The sequence below is a fragment of the Monodelphis domestica genome, chromosome 8, assembly GCF_027887165.1.
Source record: "Monodelphis domestica isolate mMonDom1 chromosome 8, mMonDom1.pri, whole genome shotgun sequence".
NCBI classification, from domain to species: Eukaryota; Metazoa; Chordata; class Mammalia; order Didelphimorphia; family Didelphidae; genus Monodelphis; species Monodelphis domestica.
Window position 1 is genome coordinate 58,573,996 of NC_077234.1, and position 18,993 is coordinate 58,592,988.

Genomic DNA, 18,993 nt, shown 5'->3' on the forward strand with positions numbered 1-18,993 from the left:
GAGATTTGAAAGGGTTTCAAAAGATAACCCTAATTTTAAGGTTGAATTAATAGTTGTGAAGAGGTTTGCTCATAAGAAAAGTGCCAGGCTGAAGAGCTGATGAATCTTTCTCCTCAATGGCAGAGGGGCCCCAGGAGGCTGGAATTTTGAGGAGCAGAAAGTTCTCCTTGAAGAGCAGTTGGTCTCTCATTTTGGAGAAGTTGGAGAGAGAGAGGGCTGAATAAGATTTTCTCCTGAGGGTTATTCACCTTTTTCCTGTTCGTGACTGGAAATCCTCCCCCGCCCCCCAACATTTCCCAATTGAAAAGACTATTGAAGAGAAATCTGAGAAAGGCATTTTGAATCTGTCAGACTTTACCTCAGCTCCTGTTGCTCTGGGTCTGAACTGTGGCCAAGGGGCCAAACCCAGGGTCAGTCAACCTGACTATCTCTCAGGGGACTCAGGCTGCAAAAGCTCGAGAAGGGAGGGAAAAGGGTTTTAGCTAGAGACCCCTTTCCCCCACTTTCCTTTCCCATTCTTCTCCCTGTCAACTATTCCTTTGTATTACCCTGATTGAGTGAATTGACATTAAAGTAGTTATCTTTTCCCCAAACTTTGAATCAAGTGTGAGTGAACAGCTTCAAGGGGGAGAGACATCTTCTTAAGAAGAAATATGTAAGTCTCTAGTAGTGGAGGGGGTACAAGAGGGAAAAGAGCAAATCTGGGAGAGCAGCCATAGCTAAGGAGTAAAGGGTAAAGGGGGAAAATCTTCAAATCCTCTCTCCTCTCTCTGAGCCAATCCTAAACATCATCTTTCTCTCTCCTAGATCCTGTTTCCTTTACCATCCCAAACCTTTCCTCCATTACATAGTTTAACAAAAATAAATGGTTGACCTAATATTACATAAATCTCATTCTTAATTTATTTAATGGCATATTGATATGTTTCATTTCTTTTTACCCCCTTTCCATCCTCTACCCTTTTAAAATTTCTTTACTTACACAATACCTATTATGCAAAGAGATCCTTGGTGAAATTTCTTCATCTTCTAACTTTGTACCCTTGGGTAAGCCACTTAAACTCTGTGGGTCTTAGTTTCCTTCTAAAATGAGAGGACTGGACTTGATGGCTTTGAGTTCCCTTCTAGCCCTCAATTTGTGATCCCATCATGCTCTTCTTATCCAACTTCCTCAACTTCTAGTCCCTGTAGACAGTCAGTTTTGCTTTCTTTTTAATGGAAAATTGCTCTCAAGAAAGGTCCTGGGACTAATTTCCCCTAATAGATAAAGGACTGATAATGCAAAAGGTTTCTTCTCCTACCAAGCCTTGATTTTTTGATAGAGATAAAAGGCCTATCTGCAAGGGATGATGGTCCTGAAAGTAAAGTTCTGGCTTCGATGAGGAGTTTTCAGGATGTGTGGAGAGATAGATGGGAGCCTTCTGAGGGTCCCCTGAGATAATACTATTCCTATATTATACTATATTACACATGCAGCTTGGACCAATTTTAAGCATGAAGAAATGATAATTGCATTCACATTGGAATTCATTGCAGCACAACCATGAGCATATAAAGATATGACTTAACTCTAATTCTAGTTATCATCACATGATACCACTTTTCATATCAGAACTGCTTTTCTTCTTGGTGGGAAATGGATGGAAGAGAATAATTACTTTTACAGTAATAGAGAATGTTCAATGAATAATAACATAATCTTAGAGAACTAGAAGATTGCAGTTCATTATTTTCTATCCCAGGACTTATTGTAAATAATCTATGCAAATAAGATACAAGGAATGGAAAATAAGACCTATACAGTACTAAAGAAACCTGGTTTCTTTTCCTTAGCCTGTAGGTGCCTGGGTGGCCAGATGGCTAATTGTAATGAAACAGGTACATTGTGGGGTAGAAGGCTGAGGGCTGCATTTATGACCATATGTTTGGAGATTTAAATATTCAAAATGACCATTTATCACCAGTGCGCTGGGGAAAAGTCCAATGTTTATTCACATTTATAAATTTGGTGAGAAAAGTTCCTTCCAAGCAACTTGGGAGGTTTTAATGTTATATGCTTATCAGCCTAAGGGAAAGAGCCAAAATTCATTAAAGGACCCCAATTAAAAAATGAACCTAATTGCTCCACTGAAGTTATGTTTAGATGTTTCATTATGGCTTGGAAGGTGACCCTGGTTTCTTATCAATGGAACACCAGTTCTGACAGTCCTACCCATCTAGAAACAGGCTATGTATATTGTCCAAGAATATAAAGCCTTCCTCTCTCTTGTTTTTCAGCTTCCTTTTGTGTTTTGTCTTTATTTCCCCCATTAAATTGTAAGCTTCTTGAGGGCAAATGTTGTCTTTCTTTTCATATCTCCAGTGCTTAGCACAATGCTTGGCATATAGTAAATTTTTAATAAATATTGAACTGAAGAATAAGTCTAATTAAATTCAGAGATATTCATCATTAGAAGCTTGTCCACAACTTGATGTAATTTTTTAGATGCACTAACTCTTGAAAATTGTGCACTGAGATGTTAGAGGAATTGAAATCTGCCTTGGTGAAGGATTATTCATACTGTTAAAACCATGGACCTTTAAAACATTAAATCAAACAGTGTCTAATTCATTTATGGCACAAACTGAAAGTATTTGTAGAATTGATCCATTTACATATGAACATTTATTTTTTTTGTTCATGTTTACATTTTATTATTTGTTCTTTTTTTCTTGCTTACTTCAAGGCAAGGAAACACTCTGAAACCCAAGAGTTCAACCTAATAGCCTTGTTTTGCGCACCCCACATAATGGATTGATACATTTCTATTTGTTCATTTAATTTTTCTTTCTCTTTTTAATTAAGTTAGTTATAATTCTGTATATTTTTTAATCTTTCCAAAGAATCAACTTTTAGTTTTACTATTTTTATCTTTTTTGTTTTTCATCTTACCTATTTCTCCTCTAATTGTCAATTTTTCCTCTTTTGGATTTATTTTGACTTTATTGATTTTGTAATTTAAAGACTTGGATATTTATAAATGGATACTCTCTTTTTTCTATGCTTTCATGGATATAATTTTCCTCTGGAGCATGACTTTAGTCTAATTCCAGTAGTTTTTACCAGTTTTCTCTTCATTATTCTCTTCCACATAGACATTGTTTCTATGACTTCTTTGACTCATTCATCATTTTAAGTGCCATTATTAAGTCTGTATCTAGTTCTGCATGCTTTTCTCATGGTCAGGCTATGCCTTTCTCAAATATTCCAAGATTCATGTGAACAGATGTATGTTTACTGTCACTTTTAGCTGAATAAGGCTGAAAATCTGGGACAGACAGTGCTGGAAGCAACTACCACAGTTAATTCTTTGTGTGGTACAAATTGACATCAGATGGCACCCTGAGGTGCTCATGTTATTTTTCAATACTCGTTCTTTAGAACTCATCAGTTTTTGATCCATTGCCTCTAAGCCTGGAGCATCATCTTGCCTCATCGTGCCTCCCCTACTGCAATTGTTAACTTGGGGCTTGTGGCTTCAAAGGCTGGGGTCCTTGCCAGCTGCAGTCCTTGGTCTCTCAGGTTACACCCTTCCCACTGGTTTTTGATGTTCCCCTCTTAGGTTAAGTGATCAGTAATGAGGAGGAGGGCTAGCAGAAGAGGGACAAAATGCATTTTTCCTTTGAAAGATTCTTATGTATATTGAATATTTGTGATTCTGACTTGCAACAAGAAAATTCAGGTCTGCCTAAACTAATATTTTATTCATCAATGAACATTACAATTTTACTTTTATGGCCAGAATGGGAAATTTTAACTGCTCCCTCTCCTTACCTTCTTAAAAGGTTGAGGCAAACATCAGACAGTGCTCTCAAGAACTTCAACTCCCTTCTCTACCTCTGACAAGAATTTCCTTTCTTTTTGCTTCTCCCCCTAACCCCGCCCCCAAGCAAAAAGATGGTGCAATAGAGTCAAAAAGTCCTGAATTCAAATGCAGCTTCAGACATATTTCTGGCTGTGTGATGCTGGCAAGCCACTTAATCTGTGTACCTCAGTTTTCTCATCTGTACTGAAAATGTTTACATTCTAATAAAGGAGGTAACATGTAGATATATCAATATATATATATACCACAAATATAAAGTGAATACAGAAAATGGTTAAATGTCAGGTAGTCTGAGAGGGAGCACATTCAGGAAAGGCTTCATCTAGTAAATTGAGCTTGAGCTGCTTCTTAAAGCCAGAGAGGCAGAGGGGGTGCAGGCCAGATAAAGGAGGGTGAAATGATAGCTGGTGCCACAGTATGAAGATGGGAGGTAGAAGAGTACTCTGGGATGAACAGAGAGAAGCCAATTTGGCTGGATTGCATAGAATATTTTCATATACATTTTCTCATTCAATGTAAGGTAAATGCTGTTGCCTCAGTATTACTAACAAAGAAACTGAGGCTTAAGTGAGGTGATTTACCCACGGTCATAGAATTAGGGACAGGGTTGAGATTTGAGCCCCTATCCTTCTAACTCTGTGTTTAATATTTTTTTCTACTACACCATCCTGTGAGAAAAAGATCATAAATATAACAGGGATATTTTAACTCTAATCTGGATCCTAAATACCTCTCAGTGAAAAAAATTTTGAGCATATACTCCTAATGTGTGCATTTTGTTGTTTGCCATTTTTCATCCTCTCTGACCCCAAAGATAATGGAGTAGATTTCTATGTCCTTTGTCCAGCTCATTTTACACATGAAGAATTTTTCACAGATGAATTACAAATGAATTTGCAACCCTTTTTTCCAGATGAAGAAGAGGCAAACAGAGTTAAATGACTTGACCAGGATCACCCAGCTATTAAGTCTCTGAAATGGGATTTGAATTCATGAAGATTAGTCTTCTTGATTCCAAATCCAGGGCCACCTACCTAACCATGTGTGTATTTGTTTACCTATAAAATTTATACCTGTTTTACTGTATTAATAATTATATACCTTATGACATTTATGCAAAAATGGAAACTAAAATGATAAAATAAAGATGAAGTAGTATTTGAGTCTGGAGTCAGCAACATTAAACAAGGGAGTTACGTGCCTTAAGTAATAATAGGGATGGTGGGAAAAGGGCTGAGTTTTGGTGGAAAGATAATGGAATGAGACCTGAATAAGCAGAGAAAAGCCTATTCGTGCCAATTCATACTATGTGTCTCAAAATGAAAAGAGGGCGAGTAGGGCAGGGCTCTTTCCCTCTTATCACTGCCCTGAGTCCATGCCCTCTATGCCCCAGTTCTGAGTATTGTAGTCATCAGGTAATTACAGACACAAGGTAATTAGGCTGAGGAGAGGGTGGATCTCCTGAGAGGCAGATTTTTCTAATGGCACCTATGCAGGTACTGTAGTTGTGGGTGCTTAGGTAGTGTCTGGGTTTCTGTCTTGCAGGGCTATTGATGGAGTCAGAAAGAGAGACTCATATTGTAGTGATTGAGGGAGGGTGTGTGTATGATAAGTATAGGCATGATTGTGCCTGAGAAAATGATCTATCACAATTGACTCTTGTGGGATGGGTGAGAGATGTTCCATATTCTTACCCTCTAATTGGTTAATCACATTCCTCCCTTGAGGTCAGGCTATGGCTCCCATTTTGTAGATCATTGTTTTATATGATGTGCTAGAAGCTTTTCTTCCTTTTCTCAAGATCTGTGGTTTTCAACCATTTTTTTAACATGGAAATTTTCATTTACCCTTCTACAATAATAATTATATGCTTAATATTTATTGATTGAGAACATATGGAGTTACCTATGGATTTGGAGGGTCCACTGGATTTCTAGAGGGGGGATTCATTGTTCTGGAAAATAAATGATCTTATTGGCAAAATGCACGGTAATGGTCATTCACTAACGTGTGGAGATCTCGAGTAGCAATATTCTGGTCTAGGGAGAATGCATAAACAAATTTTTTTTGTACATTTGTCATCAACTCATGATTAGGCTGCCATATGTTGTTTCTCTAGTCTCCTACAGAGAAATTGAACTTGAAATTGGTTTGGAAAACCTTTTGAAGTTCTAAGAAAACATTTGAGACAGGATGACATAATGGATAGATAGCTGGCTGTGGTGTCAGAAGATCTGACTTTGCATTCTGACTATGATTCACAATGACAAGTCACTGAACCACTTAGTGTGCTATAGTCCAATGGTGTCAAATTCAAATAGAAATGAGGACCACCAACTTGTATATAGGGATCCCACAGGGCTGCCTATTGATTTAGTTTTCATATGTAATATTATCTGTTTTATTTTATTTTTATAAAAAACGCTTAACCTTCTCACTATTAGTTCCAGGGCAAAAGAGCAATAAGAGCCAGGTTTAAGTGGGATTAAGTGACTTTCCCAGGGAAGTGTCTGATGCCAGATTTGAAACCAGGACCTCTGGTTTGTAAGCTTGGCTATCAATCCACAGAGCCATCTAGCTGCCCCTTTCCAAATACATTTTGATCTGGTTCAGGCTATAGTTGGGGTGTTCTGTGTGTTTGACATTTCTGATCTAGGCAACTCTCTAAGAGTATAATTATAGAGAAAGCACCAACATGTACTGAAAGAAGGAGTTTCATCAGTCATGAGTTCCCAACATCAATGAAATCATAGTTCCAGTGGCTGTCTTTGTTCTCTAAAGTTAGCAGACAGAGCACTGGCCAAAGAGACCTTGGCTATTGTTAAGAACAGGATTATATTCCACACTTGGGGTTTATGTAATAAGATATTGAGAGAAAATGCAACTCATTCCTTAAAGCTATATGACATTTGGCAAATTACTTATCCTCCCTGGGCCTCAGTTTCCCCATGTAGCCTAGAATGAGGTTTGGATGAGACTATCTCTAAAGTCCCTGAAAGCAAATTTTAAGACAGCGGTTCTCAACCTCTCAATTTGTAGCAATGAGAATAAATGATGCAGATCAGGTATTTATATTCCGAATCATAACTGTAGCAAACTTACAGTTTTGAAGTAGCCACCAAAATAATTTTTTGGTTTGGGGTCACTGCACCACGAGGAACTGTATTGAGGGGTCACAGTATTAGAAAGGTTGAGAACCACTGTTTTAAGAGATCAGGCATCATCTTGCTTTTAAAATCCACTTACGTAGCCATGTTTTGAGTTTCAATTCAATAGAAAATGTCCTCATGCATCCTTTTGCTGCTTTATTGATAAAAGTATACCTGATGAAAATTTCATTTCTCAGAATACTCAAAATTCATGGAAATGGAAGGGCAGTTTGGAAACAGTTCAGTGCATTTATGTCAGTTTCAGAGATTAGGTCAGTGGTTTTAATGATCTAACAGGAATTCTTACTTTTGTTGGATGTATTGATTTTTACATACAAGGGACAGTATTATTGCCCCTAGAGGATAATGTTTGCCAAGAAAAAATGACTTATTTTGTGTTTTAATATTATATTCTTTTATTCTAAGAGTGATTTTGAACACCATTTCTCTGCTTTCTGATCTTGGCAAGATTTCATCACCCTCCCCTTTCCTTTTCCTCCCATATGACTTGTAGAAAACCTTGAGTGAAACTTTTAGTCCTGCTATTAATATTGAGGAAGGGAAGGGAGAGAGAGGAACAAGCATTTGTTAAGTTTCTACTGTGTGCCAGGCATTGTGCCCAGTGCTATATCTCATTTGGTCTTCACAATGACCCTGGGAGAGAGGTGCTATTATGATTCCCATTTTACATATGAGAAAACTGAGACAGACAGAGGTTAAGTGACTTCTTCAGGGTCAAAGAGCATCACTGAAAAAATGAATAAAACATCTTCATTGAAATAAAAAATCATGCAAAAACAATTTTCACAACATATATTTTTGAGTCTGGTAACTTCGTGCAATGACTTGTCAGCATTTTCATGCTTCATCATGACTTGGAGGTGACCTTGAATTCTTGTTTGCCTGTATCAGCTAAGCAAAAACATTGGAAAGCCAAGCCAACCTGAAGGGCTTTGATAAAGACCCTGATGCTTGTGTCTTCAATGTCCAATAACCAGCCCAGATAAGTTCAGGCAGGGCCATCATCAGGAGGATGGCCATCAAGCAATAAATACTTTTGATGACATAAACTCCTGTAAAGCTTCAGTCAGAAAGCCCTGGGCTTGAATCTCTCCTTTGGAACTTCTTAGCTGTGTGATCCTGGAGAAGTCACTTAACTTCTTTTTGCCTCAGTTTCCATAAGTGTAAAATGGGAAAAAAAATTATAGCCCTTACCTTGTAGGGTTGTTGTCAGGATCAAATGAGATATTTGTAAAAGCTTAGAACAGTAGGTGCTTCATCTTCCTTCTATACCCAGTGAGCAGTCCCTTTCAGCAAATAAAAGAGGTTTTATCCTTGGAAATGACATCAAAGACCTAAAGACTTTCTGCCCTCCCATCTGACATGCTGTTGAAACTTCCCATATGAATTATCTCCCCCTATATTAGAATGTGAGCTCTTTGACAGCAGGGACTGTTTTCCTTTTCTTAGCTCAGTGCTTTGCATACAGTAAGTGTCTAATAAGTACTTGATTTTATTTGTCCATTCATTCCATTTCTAAAGGAAGAAGATCCAGTTATGCAGTGTTCTGTGCCCATAGATCCCCACCTCTGCAAAGAAAGGAGGGATGTTCATTTTCTTGCAGAGGCAAAGTGATTTTCCAAGGTCATGCAGGTTAATGGGCAACATGGCTATTTGGAATTTGAATCCACTTAACTCTGAATTCAATGTCCTTTCTACTCAGTCACAAAGCTTTAAGAGCTCAGCCTTAATTGCACTTAGACCTTGGGCTGGTAGGCTCTTGCTTATTTACAGTAGCATGTCCATGCTAGCCAAACACACCAGCTGACCAATCTATCAACCTACATGTATCCACATGCTCATTCATAGAAAAGTCCTAATTCCTTCACTCATTAGTCTAAGGAAGCAGCTGCCCCTGATTCCCAGACTTTCACAGCTGAATGCCTCATAATGAGCTCCCTTTATCTTTTTATGCAAAAAAAAAATCTCTTGCATTCTAGTCAAGATTTTCCTTCCTAGAAATCTTACCATAATCTTAATTCTTTGGATTTGATTTCTTTAAAATTATACTGTTCCTCACCAATACAGGAGAAGGGTTGGAAGAGGGGTCCTAGAAGAAGGCAGGAGTCCAATGGAGAGAGAAGGATCTAGGCATACCAACCTCATCCCTACCCATATTCTCCGCCATCTTGTCTTCAGCACTATTTCCTGTTTTTCTCTATGAACATGTCACTCCTTCTGTAGGTAGCAAGGTCACTGCACAGATGATCTCATTTGTGTCTAGACATGAAAAAAAAAAGACAGCATCTCTTTCCCAAGATTTCCCAAGATGCTATTTACCCAGTTTTTGTTAGGGGACCAAAGTAGTTTGAAGGCATGGCATGATGCCTAGAGAGCTAGACTTAAAGCCTGAGGATTTGAGTTCAAATACTAGTCTGCCACATACAGACTATTAACTTAATTAAGCTTTCTGGACCTCAGTTTCTTCATCTGTGAAATGAGGAGATTGGAGTAAGTGACCTCTGAGGTCCCTTCCTCTTTTTCACTTAGAAACTTCTGAATCTGTGATCAACAAATATTTTTTCTTTGGATTTTTACTAAGGAAAGGTCAATAATAGTTGCAGAAGGAAAGCAAGAAGGTATCCAAAAGCAAAACAGAAACTACTGCTTTGTAAGTTTTGATGAGCCAGTTAATTTGATTTGATTTTTAAAATTTTATTTTTATTGTCATGCAAAATATACTTCCATAGTGGTCCTTGTTGTAAGAGCAAACTCATACATAATAACCAAAATGCCAAAATAAAATGATGAATTCACTGATGTGAAAGACAACTCCAGCAGTTCTTTCTCTGGAGGTAGATAGCATTCCCCATCCTTCTGGATTGTCCCAGAATATTGCATTGTTGATAGTAGCCAAGTTTTTATATATAATCACTGTATAATATTGCTATTATTGTGTACAATGTTCTCCTAGTTCTGCTTATTTTGCTCTGCATTAGTTCCTCCAGATCTTTCCAGCTTTTTCTGAAACCATCTTGCTTATCACTTCTTATAGCACAATAATGTTCTATTACCAACATGTATCACTATTTTTTCAATCATTCCCCAATTAATGGACATCCTCTCAATTTCTAATTCTTTGCCACTACAAAAAGAACTGCTATAAATATTTTTATGCAAGTATAATATATTTATACAAGTAGGTCCTTTCCTCCTTTTGATTGTCTCTTTGGAATATAGACCTACTAGTGGTATTACCATATCAAAGGGTATGAATAGTTTTATAGCCCTTTGGGCATAGTTCCAAATGGATTTCCAGAATGGTTGGGTCAGATCACAACTCCACCAACAATGTATTAGTGTCCCAATTTTTCCACATCCCCTCCAACATTTACCACTTTCCTTTACTGCTATATTGATTAATCTGATAGGTATGAGGTGGTACCTTAGCATTGTTTTAATTTGAATTTCTCTAATCAAGAATAAGAACTGGCTAATTAAAACAATGAAAGACCTACATGAAATTATAAAGAGCAAAATGAGATGAACCAAAAGAACATTATACTATAGCAACAGAAATATTATTTGAAGAATAACTTGTATATGTCCACCTTTCAGAGAAACAACTGAAAAATAGAAATAAATAAGGCATAATTTACATATATCTCTTTGTCAAATGATGCCTTCTCTAATGGGTAGAGGGGGAAGGAGAGAAGTAGTCACTTGGGTGTGTTAATGTAACAAACAAACAAATGAATAAATCTAAGAATCTTTAAAAAAGGAAATTGAAAGGGAAACAAGCATAGAGTGGGAAAACTAATGAGAATTTAGACATGTGTACTACTGGGTCTCTTATCAGCTTAAAGAATCAACTCTAGCAGAAAAGTTTGTTATCCAATGTGGCAAGGATTTATAAATCACTCCAAATCAATGGAAGTGTGGATCTTTGCAGCATCATGAAAATTAGATAACCACTTGTAGGGACTTTCAAGATTTTCCCCCAAAACATTATTTCCTCACATATATTCAAAAGAATGAAAGGAACACAAAATAGCCTTATTCTTAAACTTAGGAATGTGTCCTGATATCAGCAGTGCCAGCTATGTTTACCTGCATGTGATCAGCAGTTTTCACCAATTCTGAAATAACTTAAAAATGCTTTTTCACTCTGCATTTTTTAGATTGTGACATTCAGCATTCACTTCCAGACAACTGTGGTGAAGTTAAGTTCCATGATTGCTGAGTTCTTTCGAATTTCTGAAGGTTACTGGCACTTAATTCTCTCAGACATCCTTAGTATGTTTTCTTTTGTTAATTGTTTGTTCCAGCATATGTTTTTATTTCTGCTTTGTCTTAATCAAGGTTTCAAATATTTCCATGAGGCTTCTGAACCTCCCTGCCCTCTTTGTAGAAGTGGAGAAAAACAACGGAGAGTTTATTTCACTGGCCTTGGCAGATAAATAGGTCAGCTGGTGTGTTGGGCAAGAATGGACCTGCTGCTGCAAATAGGCAAGAGCCTACCAGCCCAAGACCTTAGTGCAGCTAAAGCTGAGCTCTTAAAGCTTTGTGACATTGAATTCAGAATCAAGTGGATTCAAATTCCAAATAGCCATGCTGCCCATTAACCTGTGTGGTTAGTTTGCTTCTAGATGCCTCCCTTTCCTGTCTTACAAAATGGAGAATGGGAGGGACGTGGACTAGAGAAAACCAACAACAGTTAGCATTGATTAAGCAAATACTTTGGTTTGAATACTGGCCCAAGAGTGGGGGATGCTAATACAATGGGTTTAGCACAGTACCTGGCACATAGTAGGCTCTTTAAAAAATGCAAAAATCTCACCTTCTGTCTTAGAATCAATACTATGTATTGGTTCCAAGGCAGAAGATTGGTTAGGGCTAGGCAGGGGTTAAGTAACTTGCCCAGAGTCACTCAGCTTGAAAGTATCTGACCAGATTTAAACCTAGATCCTCCTGACTCTAGATTTGAGGCTCTGTCCATTGTGCTACCTAGCTACCCCTGTAATAGGATATATTTTTTAAGTTTTTACCTTCTGATAGAATCAATACTGTGTACTGATTCCAAGGCAGAAGAGTGTTAAGGGCTAGGCAATGGGGATTAAAAAACTTACCTAGGACATGTTTGAGGTCAGATTTGAACCCAGGACCTCCCATCTCTGGACCTGACTTTCAATCCTCTAAATGACCTACTTGCTGCCTATAGAAAGCTCTTAATTTATTCCTTTCTTCTCTCTTCCCTGAGTGAAGGTTTATAGTTCCTAAACTCTTGCTAATTAATAAATTTGGAAAATCTGAATTCCTGACTTTGTCCTTAACCAAGTTGATCTTTTGATTTTAGTTGTTTAACAGCATAGATGTAATTTGAGGCTTTGCTGGTCTAACAAAGGACATGTCACTCAAAGGAACTTATGGCTTTCCAGGAGAAAACTTTGAAGGAGACAACAGAAATTTGGCTGAATAAGTTCTGATATATTCAGTTCTTGAATATCAGTCAGGTTAATTTAATGTCCTGTATTTCCTGTGCAACAATGTGCTGAAGGACCAAGTTTGTTTTCCTCTTAGATCCCATTGACATGCCCTTTCTGAGCCTTAAACTCCATACTAAAGCCAACTCATTTCAATAATTTATTATTCATTTACTGTATGTAAGACACAACACTTTGCTTAGTGATATGAGCACAAAGATGAAAATGATAGAGTATTCAGTGAGTGTTTAAGACTTCCTAGTTGAGCCTAGAGGATATAGAGAACCACTGGGATTGATTGACCAAGTTTTTATGCATCACAGAGAGACAAGGTCAGATCTATGCTTTAGGAAACTCTCTTTGGCAGGTGAGTGGATGACAGATTTAAGAGTCAAGAGACCAGAGTTATCGTGATTGTGAAGCCAAGAGGTGATGACAGCCTAAGCTAGGATGGTGGCTGTGTGGTTGGAGCAATCATGGGTCAGATTATGTGAAAGTTCAAGGGTATATCCTTGGGAGTACAGCAGTGTCCTCAGTAGTAATAGGAAAGCTGAGAAGGGGAAAAGGCTTAAGGGTAAAGATCTGGGGATCTAATTGAGTTCTAATTGAGACATGTTGAGTTTGAGATGTCTTTGAGATGTTCATTTTGATTTGATGATGTAAGAATGGAGCTCAAGAGAGAGGCTGTATATATAGATCTGGGAAATCATTTAAATAGAGATTGATAATTGGATATATGGGAATTGATAAGATTACTGTGTGTGTGTGTGTGTGTGTATGTGTGTGTGTGTGAGAGAGAGAGAGAGAGAGAGAGAGAGAGAGAGTTGGAGAGAGGGAGAGAGAGGGAGAGAGGGAGAGAGGGAGAGAGAGAGGTGGAGTGGAGAGGAAGAGAAGAGGGTCTTCAGGCTACACTGCTAGAATTTAACTAAATCAGTTAAAACTCTATATTGAGGAACATCATTCTTGTTTAATCAGTTGGTAAGAGAACTTTGACAATAATAGTGATTTTTTTCTTTCTCTTCATATCTTCACTATGTAGTAGTTTCTTAGACTCAAGATTTTTTTCCTTCTTGGATGCTTTGGAAGGTCTGTGATTCTTTCGTATACTTTTCTTTAATTCTTCTGAGGATGACTGAAGAAGATTTCGGTTCCTCCATTACTTCTTAGCACAAATGGTCCATGTTTTACTAAAAATACATCATGCCATATATCTTTGGGTGAGTTTTTTACACTGGAGACCTTTTTAATATTCCAATGGGGGCAATTGTGATAACAGTGGGCCCTCAGGTTGTCCTTTCCTTGCCTCTCATTCTTAGTCCCTGTGGGCTATTACATTAAAGGCGTTCACTTGTTAATACTTCTGGCACCACTATACATACAGCCAACTATCCTATAGTGCCCTAATTACTACTGTGGCATTTTCATATCAATAATTCATGTAAACCAATCAGAGCAATTTGCTAATTGCAGATGGTTCTTATTTTCTCACAGCTAGCTGGACTTTCTACTTAACAACCCATTGCTAGTCATTTAATCATGTTACTGCATATACTTAAGAACAATTCAATGCTCTGATAAATATTCCATAATTCAGACCTTTCTTTAACTCTGGCTGGTTTGTCTTTCTTTCACCTCCCCCTCCCCTCCCCATGACTCCAAATTAGTGAATTTATAAAGCATTCAAGATCCCAATTCTTTGTTGAGACCACTAGAGGACAACATTAGATCTTGAAATCAGGTGTGCTGAACATTTTGAATGGGATTTTCTGACTTGATTATAGTGCATATCATGATATTTAGGGAAGCCCACTTATCCCCCAACAAAACTGTGTAAACTCCTCTTGGGAAAATCCCATGAGAAGAATTGATAAAGACTTAACACAGGTAAATCTTTATTTGAGACTCTTGTCAGTAGACTTCCCCTTTCCCCCCTCTATTATTTTTTGCAGCTAGTAGAAACAAGCAAGTAAACCAATGTGAAGTAATACCAAAGTTATTAAATATATATACATGTTATATATGACATTTCTTTTGGAAATATGTATCTATTCTAAAAATAGGTACCCACAACTCTAAATGTATCGCTTTAACATTATTTTGATGGAACTCGAAGATCCCTTTTAGCTCAAAAAAGCTTTTGCCTCATGATTATAAAGTGAAGAGAAATGTTAACCAAAGAATTTTAGAATTGGAAGGGACACCAGAGTCTACCTAATCTAACACATAGCTAAAAAAGAATTCTCTTATCAACATTTCCATTAAGTGACCATCCAGCCTTTGCTTGAATCTCTCTAAAAAGGAAGGAACTGCTACTTTCTCAGACAGTTGATTATGCTTCTGGATAGCTCCAATTGTCCCAAAGTTTTTCTGAGGCTAAAATTTCTTCTTTATAATTTATTTCCATTGCTGTTAGTTCCACCCTTTAGGGCCAAGTAGAATAAGTTGAACACCTTTTGACTCTTCAGATACTCAAAGGCATCTAGCAATCTTGTCCTCTCAGCCTTCTATTCTCTGGGCGAAATATCTGGTTTCTTCTAGTAAACTTCATATGGCATGAACTCAAGGAACTCATTCTGATTGCCTGTCTCTGGACACTCTTCAGGTTATCAATCTTCTTTTTAAATGTGGAGCCCAGAACTGATCATAATACACAGTCTGGTTTTCCTTGGGCATAGTATGCCATCACTTACTGAGTCCTGGTTACTATTCTCTTAATGCAACCCATAATGGTTCTTAGACTTTTTGACTGCTTTATTGCCATGTTAACTTCTATTGAATTTATACTCCATTAAATCCACTGGAGCTTTTTCAGATGAGGCATGAGATAGTCCTGCCTCTCAAATGTGTACTCGTGAAGATGATTTTTTTTATTATATATGTAAATTACATATATATTAAATTATATAAAGTAAGTTTTGTTCTTCCCTTAGCCTTATTGATTTGCATCTTATTTGATGCTATATAAGGCAATGTTTTGATTTGCCTAGATCTTTTTGAATTCTAACTGTTATTCATTATATTAGCTTCCACTCCTGCCAGTTTTATGTAATCTCCTGGTTTGATAATCAAGTCATATTATAATATTAATACAACAACAACAATCCTTGTAGTGTTGTTGTAAGGACCAAATGAAATAATAATTGCAAAATGTTTAGCACAGTACCTGAGATATAATAGGAGCTATATAAATGGTAGCTCTTACTAGTTCTTATTATATAATAAATAACAAATAGCAGTTACATAGCACTTTAAGGTTTACTAAGCATTTTATAAAGATTATCTCCTTTTACCTTCACAACAACACTTTGCCATTATTATCCCCTTTTTACATATGAGGGAACTGAGGCAGACAGAGGTCAAGTGACTTGTCCAAAGTACACAAGTAAGTGCCAGAGGTTTGAGCTGAGCTCCTGACTCTAGACCCAATGTTCTTTCTGCTGGGTCACCTACCTATCTCCAAAATGTTGGACACAACACTGTCAACTAGAGATCCCTGAAGCACTCCTCTGGGTCTGGCCAGCCAACAAGATTCAATTACATCTACTTAAACCATCATTTAGCCCATATCTCTGTCTTTTTCCTTTTGTTTACAGGAATAGAATGATAGAGTTTAACACATGCTTAACTAAAATCAAGGCAAACCAGTTCTACATATTTCTCTCATTCTACTTATTTAATAACCTTGTTAAAAAGAGAAATAAGGCCAATGAGGCGTATCTTATTCTTGATTAAATCATATTGGCTTTTTGTAAACACTGCTTTCTTTTCTAAATATTCTCTAGTCATCTCTTCAATAATATTTTATAATTTTTTATAGAATTGAGATCAAATTGGTTGACCTATGGTTTATAGTCTCCCTTCCCTTTCATTTTTTGAATATTGGGACAGGATTTGCCCTCCTCCAATTCTGTGATGCCTCTTTCAATCTCTATGATCTTAGCTATACGAGATTTCAAGACAATCTAACAGTCTAATACCATTGAAATTTGCCAAGATTTCTTTGCAGAAGTTATCAGGAATCTCAAAACAATGAGATTATTACATGCCTGTGAATACTACTTTATGGACAGAATAAAGACTGATTTGCTATCTTACAAAGCAAAATATTATGGCAACTCAAATGCTGGCTTTAAGAAAGAAGGGATGAGTTCCACAAGGAAGGCTTGGTATAATTCAATGATGCTGGGGTTTAGGTATTTCCAGGGTATTAGTCTATTATGACCCTTTCTCTTGTCATAAGAGTATAAAAATCTTACAAATATTGGGAAATTTTAAATGGAAGAAATGGAATAAATTATCCATCAATTTAACAGACATGTGTTAGGTACTCGTTGTGGTATGTATAAAGATGAATAAAATGTTCTCTCTGCCCTTAATGATTAGGAGAGGTAAGATATATACTTGCCTATGTCTTAATAAGGAAAATAAGACACATTCACCAAGAATATATCATAGGACAGAAGATGATAAGTGCTTGTGGAGTTCTGGGAAAGGAGTTCTGACTGAGGGATGGATTAGTGAAGATACTTTAAAGGTGTAGATTTTGAGCTGACCTTCAAAAATGGGTCATCCAGGGATATGGCAAGGAGGAATGGTATTTCAGATACAGAGAATGGTATGAAAGTACAAAATGTATTAAGGAAACTGGCAAGTTTAATTTCACTATACTGTAAGGAACTTGATGGAGATAAAGTTTGAAAGACACATTGGATTCAAAGCAAGAATTCTGGGTCTTTATTCAATTCTGCTAATATTCTGTCTCAAACTGGACCTTCTGCTCCCTAATGGGGCTATGCTGTTTGGTGAGAGCTCACCATATCTGACTCACCCCAACCATTGGGTCATGCTATCTCTTTGCCACATTAATATGCCTTACCATTTGGTAGCCAATAGAGAGCCAATGATAAGATGAATGAAATATTAATTACAGCTGTCCTTTGGGAATATTAATTTGTTTTTGACCTTTAGGAAGGTGTATTAGTTATATTTTGGATCTCAAGGAATGGAAACATAGTCATTCCCACCTTTAATTCAGCCACAGCCTGGTGGAAGACTCACTCATGAAGAGAACATGCTTTTTCACATCCCTAACTCCACTTTTTTTCCTGAACATAAAAAACAAAGCTTACTCTCCATCTTAGAATCCATACTGTGTATTGATTCCAAGGCAGAAGAGCAGTAAGGGATAGGCAATGGGGGTTACATGGTCACATAGCTAGGAAGTGTGTAAGGCCAGATTTGAACCCAGGACCTCCCATCTCTAGGCTTGACCACCTAGCTGTCTCCCTTCTGAACAATCTTTATTATAACCACAAGCCAAGGAATTAGCTCTATCCAGAAACATTAATTTCATAGAGTAGAGATTTTTACATGTGTTCCAAATTATGACAAAAAGACCCCAGACTATTAAATACATCTTTAGTAGCTAAGAAAAAGGATAGACACAGAGTATGGGGACAACATATGGGGATGCCATAGGTGAGTTTTTGACCTTATCATAGTTGGGTATTTCTTCCAGTTCTTGCCAGAGCCCTACTCCCTTACCATTGCCACCTCACAGAACATTTGGACTTCACTTCTCTAACAATTCTGTATGATAGGTGAGTTTTTTTCTTCATTTTGTTTTGGCCCAGGTCCAGATGTTCCCCTCTTCCTTTCCATTTTCCTTTTATGTATTATTTTCTTCTGCTATTGCCATGCAAATTCCTTGTAGGCAGAGAATGTTTTATTTGCTCATATTTGTATCCTGAGTATTTAATCATATTGTCTAACAAATAGTTAAAAACTTAATAAGTGCTTTATCTTTCTATCAGTCAATTTATCTCATCAGTCATTCTAGCCATTCCAGTCTCCCTTTCCCCCTGGAGGAAGGGACTCAATCAGTTCAGCCCACTGGGTCAAAGTGAGAGAGAATCCAGGGATAGTGATGCTTGTTTTCAGGCTTTTTCTTTAGAACCAGAAAGTGGCATATTAAATTGGATGTTACTGATCACACCATAAAAGGAATTTTAAAATAAAAGAGTCACATCAAATGGGTGAGGCAGAGCCATCATTAAGGTTTTGCCACATTCCCTTGACATCAGAACCTCCTTGTTGCTGTTACCCTAGTGTTTAGCCCCGTGGGCAGTGCTAAAAATCTCTGTCTGTGGTACTGATTTGGAAGAGTGCTATCTCCCTAAAGAAGGTACCAAGCTCTCCGCAGATTTGGTAGAGACTGTCTATTCTTCAAAACCATTTTCATACCACAAAGTAATAATGCTTGCTGAGCCCCTTTGAAAAATGAGTTTTGATAACTTGAAACTCAGGAGATTCCCAGTATTTGTAAATTTAACTGGTCTGGGGGAAATGTTGAGGCAAAACACGACTTAACAATCATAGCAATGATTATAATTGTGTTGATAAAAATTTAACTTAATTGGAATAAAGCTAAATTTTGGTTTTAATTGGCCTTTACTGTGGATACTTTCTTAAGGATGTAAGCAGTTTTCTTTCTTC

General features: G+C 37.2%; 1 protein-coding gene across 1 annotated transcript in view; it reads left to right on the forward strand.

The window, feature by feature from the left end:
* The window catches only part of DNER (delta/notch like EGF repeat containing), a 371,868-nt gene that overhangs the window by 97,939 nt on the left and 254,936 nt on the right, over positions 1-18,993 (forward strand). The window lies entirely within an intron of this gene.